A 5,677-nucleotide genomic window follows, 5' to 3' on the forward strand; every position below is an offset into this window, starting at 1 on the left:
TGTTGCAGAGGCATGGAGGATGACAATTTCTGATGAGTCGGCGTTTACGAATCTTCGAGAGAAACGTTCTGTGGAAGATTTATGTTCCTTCGCGCATTGGCAGCGGCGAATATCGTAGTAGACGGAGAGATGAGCTATAGGTGATGCACGTCGACATTGACATAGAGCCTAGAGATTAATTAAAAGACAGCGGCTACGCTAACTAGGTTATGTCATCCGTATGGATGAAAACACTCCAGCAGAATCATATGAAGCGGAAGACCTCCAGTCTGTTGGAGAGATCAGGTGGAGAAGGACCTGACTGTACTTTGTTACTCGAATTGGCGCCAAATAGCGAAAAGAAGAAACGACTGGCGCTCTGTTCTTAACTCAGCTATAACTGCGTAAGCGGTGTCTACGCCGGTAAAGAAGAAGAAGTAATCGTAAGTAACATAGTAGAATGTTCATGAAATTTCGAAATCAAAGTATTAAATTTTAGATTCATCGACATTTTCAGCATGCTTCATTTATTTATTTAAGTGTTTGCAATTACTTTATTGTCCGTTCATGTCAATATAACACATTTAGAGCAAATTTTGATTCACTAACGCTTTTCAAGCCATTCTTTTGTAACTTAACTTTTAACTGTCATAATTGCGCTTGAATACTGAGAATTTCGAATAATTACACATGTCAAAATGCTTTTATTCAATATTTCAATGAGCAATTGTTGGCATTTCTGGTGGAAATTCATCATTTCATATTCACATTTTCTTTGAAACTACTCGTATTTAAGTTTATATACTTATATACATATGTATATATACATATATATGCGTATGCGTGTGTGCTTTTGTTTTCCTGCCCGCTTGGCCGGCTGCCGCTTGGAGAGCAGCGGGCTATTTGCATTATTTCAGCTTGTTTGCACATCGCCCCTCATAATTAAGTAAATAATAATGCTCGAACAAATTAATCGAGTGTAAAATATGGACAAGGAAATTAATTTCGAAATTTACAGTGTTTGGTATTTGCATATGAAAAGTGAATATAAATAATTAAAATTGACATTTTGTGGCAACGCTGTTGAACGTCTCTAAAAGTCAGCATAAAAGCCAAGTGCCAGTTAATTGGCCAACCGGGCGAGTAAGTGGCGGGCTGGTAGCTGCTTGACGCCCCTTGAAACAAAAGTTGACCGGTCGAAAGTCCAGTTAATAGTTCTTCGCAGTTCATTTATTATGTATTACCATAAACAAGAGCACACAACATGAACCCTCATCAAAGAAATTAAGTATTATATGTATGTGTTTGAGATGGTGTGTATGTGTACATATCCTTGTGCGGATGAAGGTCAATGAAATAACTCGATTTTGGGATTTTCCTTGTAGCTTTTAAGATTTCTTTTTATTTTTTTTTTACAACAAATAGTCAAACTATTACACACTGCCTTACTTTATTTTCGATCTTAAGCTGTCGCTCTAGGTGGATCATTATTACCACTTTTGAGAGTCTTAGATATCAAAAAAAAAAAAATATCAAAAAAAAAAACGATTAGGTTGAAAAAAAACAATAATATAATCCGAGTGCTTCCTGAGGTAATATAATATAATAAAGGATATTCAAGTATGTAAGAAGAAGTCTATAAAACACCGCTTTATCATTAGCAGCCAATCATTAGAGAACCTTGCCTAAACATTGCGCGCCCCTAGTGCCCCGATTTTCAGAAACAGAAATCCAAAATGATGTTTTATATACACTACTCACGCTATCCAGATCATCGAAGTACAAATTGCTATTCCCCATAATAATACGGATTTTTATAGCACTGACGACGGCATCTACTAAAAATTTTTTTTTTCAAAGTTTCAAACCTGTGATCAGGCGATTTTTAGCTGTGACATACACCATGGTTACCTCTTTTTTCTTTTTATTGATATTAGTAGAGTTCATCACACATCACCTATCAGCCATTTTTTCCTCTTACCATGATTAAAGAATGGGCTTTAATTAATAAAAGAACTCCAGCACTTGGACAGCTGTCAATTAATTAATTGCGATGTCAGAAAACTCCTAGACTTGACCCACATCTAGGAGTTTTGCTCAAATGTAGGAGTATGGAAAACATGCTTTGATCACAGGTCTGTTGGGGCAAACAGTTTCTATTCAAACCAATTTGCTTATACCATTGAAGGTGTGATGTCCAGAAGATGTCGATTTAGAGAAAGTTTCGTAATCCAGAACATTACGCCGCAGTGATTCTAACTAACTTTTCGAATAGTACACCTATATCTAAAGAACAATAAACCTTAATGAAAGCAAGTACTTCAAAGGACATATTATATTCATTCTGAGCAAGTTTTTGTGGTTGACCATATTGGCCGCATGGATACAGCAGAGCTCATCACCTTCACAATTTTCAACGATTCCGGCATGAGCACGAACACACACAAGTCTTATCACTCATTGCAATTAATAAGAAGACCAAGGCTGGAGAGTCAGTCTCATTCTTTGATCTAAGTGTTAGGGTATTTTTAAATAAATAAAATATCACTTAACTTATATATTTCAATTGAAAATCTTAATGGAATTGACGCTGGCTTCTGAAACACATTATGTGTAGTGTTTACATGTAGTTATGTAATATAATTGGATAGTTTTAACAGATATACAAATTTTTCTATATAAAACTTGCTTTGACGCTGTCACCTGGCAATTAAGTTAAGTGCGCGAGCATATTTATGACTTAATGTAGTATTCTTTATTACTTCTTCTTAGGCAATACGAGCACATGAGCTTGCCTGACCTCGAATATTTTTGTGATTTATATTTAGAAACAAGAAAAAACTTCCACCGGAAGTAAATATTGCCAACAAATAATTGTATGTATGTATTTATAGAAGTTGTAATTTGGAATTCGTTGCCGTAAAAATAGAAAACTGTTGTGTGCGCCAGTGCGTATGACTAATGATTGAAAGTGTCGCGTGTGCCTGCTCTTTTTGTATAGATAAATCAAGGGTTGGAGCCTCCAAATAAGCGGTATGCTTATCATTTACTGATTTTAGTTTGGATTGAGCGCAACAGTTAGAATTTTTTGTGCCAGAAAAAAGTAATTAAAATGAGTATTTTACCGCTGATCGCGTGTGTCCTGATATCTGCGTTATATCCAAACAACACCGAAGCTGCGAACATATTAGTGATAACGCTTGGAGGCACCAAGTCACATAAGATACCGTTCATGGACTCATACCCAGGTAAGTAGGAAGTATTTTGTGAGTAATTCCAAAGTATTTAAGAAGTAATTGGAAAGTTAAGAAGGAAGTAATTGAAGAATAATTAAGTAATTCAAAAGTAAGAAGTAATTTGAAAGGTAAGAAGGAAATGATTTAAAAATAATTAAGTAATTGAAAAGTAATTAAAATGTGTTTTAGAAGTATTTCAGTTATAGAAAGTAATTTAAAAGTAATGGAGTAATTGAAAAGCGGTGGAATAATTAAAAAGTATTTCAAAACTATTTGAGTTATAGAAGAATAATTGAGCAATTGAAAATTAGTTAAGTAATTCAAAACTATTTAAGAATTAATTGAATTATTGAAGACTATTAAAAAATCAGATGCACTTAAAATTATTATTCTGTTTTTAATAGGGAACATCAAATTACTTTTGTCAGTGGCTTTAAATCTGCTGCTGTACTCATAGGCTTAGAAGAGGTGGCACCAGGACAGCTTTTTGACTATATACAAGAAAACATGGACTTGGATTTGGTTGGTGCGCGTTATGATGGAAAACTTCCGTTAACACAGTGGCAAGCTCTGCGCTATCCGGCCGGGGTGAAGATCTAATTCAAGATTCAAGATCAGTTGTCATTTCACATTCTTTCCCGCAGGCCTGGCGGAGTCTTCTGAGTGATACTGCAACAATCCACTCGCTGCTTTCGAAAAGCTACGATTTAACCATTTTCGACGGCGCTTTTCCCGAATGCGCACTCGGTTTAGTACATCGATTGGGCGTGCCATTCAGGTACATCAACGGGCAGCTTGTCTTTGGCTGGCAATCCGAATGTGTCCCACCGCATGTTTTCATCACATTGACTCATTCCATGAATTTCTGGCAACGCCTGCAAAATATTTTTACACATATCACGGCGGAACTCCTATATAAGATGAGTAAATATTTACACTTTTGAAAATTTTCAGACGCCTACAGAAAAAAGGGAGTCGATTAACTTCCTAAGCTGCTGTTGTCATTTAGCTTAAGCAGTGGAAACATTATTACCTTCAGTAGTGAGGAACTATATGTTATGCCGTTAGTTTTCACCTGGCATTCCTACCCTCTAGACCCAGTGAAGTTATCTCTTATGTAATTGAAGAAGAAAACAGTAGTTATCGCAACCTTCCATTTAATACTTCTTCGAATCTATTTGAAACTTGAGCAGGAAGTCTAAAAATCTAGAATATAAACTATTTATAATTCCAGTATTTCACCGCACAAGTACACGCTGTACTGCAAACTTACTTAGACCGTCTTTTGCAGCACCCTACATACTGGGACGCAACGTGTCATTCATACTACAGAAATATCCAAATGTAGCCGATATCGCTTGCATATATTGTCACCCAGTCAACAAACTACCGCAGGAGCTCGAGCATTTTATGTCGTCTGCGCCGACGGGTGTCATCTACTGCTCAATGGGCTCATCGGTGCGCGCTGCCAATATGTCAGCGGCTTAACGCTTGGTTACCGCAGCAAGACACACTCGGCCATCGGCGTCTCAAAGCCTTCATCACACACGGCGGGCTTACTAAGCATGTACGAAGCGATTTATCATGCGGTACCAGTGATAATGCTGCCCGTCCTCTGCGATCATGATGTGAATGCGGCAACGGCAGTCGCCGATGGCTATGCCATACAGCTAACACTCGACGTCCAATTAACTGCCGCGAGGTTACAGCGTGCCATTTATGATACGTATATTAAACACAACGGTAAATATAGGCGCGCTGTTAGGTGAGTTCAGTTATGGATATTTAATGGAGTTATGCTGTATTAGTTCATATTAAAACATTCTCCGTCCACAGAGTCTAACGCGCACTTTTGCTTGATCAGCTAATGTCACCACTAGAGACCGCAATCTTTTGGACTGAATAAACTCTACGCCACCGCGGCGCACACCACTTACAGCCACCTGCGCGCGACTTCAGGCAGTTTTCCAAATCTTTTCTAAATATTTTCAATAACTCCACATTTGCTCCGCACGCTCACCTCGCACCCTCTTCACTTACCACTTATTGGATGTGATCGGCGCCTTTGCTCTGGGTCTGCTGCTGTTGATTGTTCTCCTCGCCGCTCTGCTGAAGTGTCTGCGCCATCTGTTGTTCGGGGACAAAGCTGAAAGAGATTGAGTGCTTTGCGCACGGAATGCATGTTGTCGTGCACAAAGTGCTAAATTAAAAGCGAACAAAAGCCAGCCATTCGCAGGTTCCCCCAAATGTATGGCATTGTAATGATTTGAAAATAGAAATATTCCATAATGCAGAATTCCCACACGTCTTTTGAAAATGTTGTTGGTATTTTTTAATTTGGCGCATTTCGCACATAAAGCACCGCTCATCCGACTCCGCTGCCCTTCTTCGGTATTTGATAGCAGCACCTTGCCCCGCTGGAATACTTGCTTAGTTCATTTGCTGTCAAGTCAACGCACGCT

The 5,677-nt window shown here is 38.2% G+C and overlaps 1 long non-coding RNA gene and 1 pseudogene across 1 annotated transcript; both read left to right on the forward strand.

Annotated features, from left to right (window-relative positions):
• The first annotated feature begins 1,930 nt into the window (after positions 1–1,930).
• Positions 1,931–2,531, forward strand: LOC126756655 (uncharacterized). Its single transcript, XR_007666621.1, has 2 exons — positions 1,931–2,114; positions 2,168–2,531. It is a non-coding gene; the product is annotated as an uncharacterized LOC126756655 (long non-coding RNA).
• A 73-nt stretch (positions 2,532–2,604) lies between these two features.
• Positions 2,605–5,464, forward strand: LOC126763887 (UDP-glucuronosyltransferase 2B9-like; annotated as a pseudogene).
• Positions 5,465–5,677: the final 213 nt, after the last annotated feature.

The sequence above is a fragment of the Bactrocera neohumeralis genome, chromosome 2, assembly GCF_024586455.1.
Source record: "Bactrocera neohumeralis isolate Rockhampton chromosome 2, APGP_CSIRO_Bneo_wtdbg2-racon-allhic-juicebox.fasta_v2, whole genome shotgun sequence".
In the NCBI taxonomy this organism is placed as follows: Eukaryota; Metazoa; Arthropoda; class Insecta; order Diptera; family Tephritidae; genus Bactrocera; species Bactrocera neohumeralis.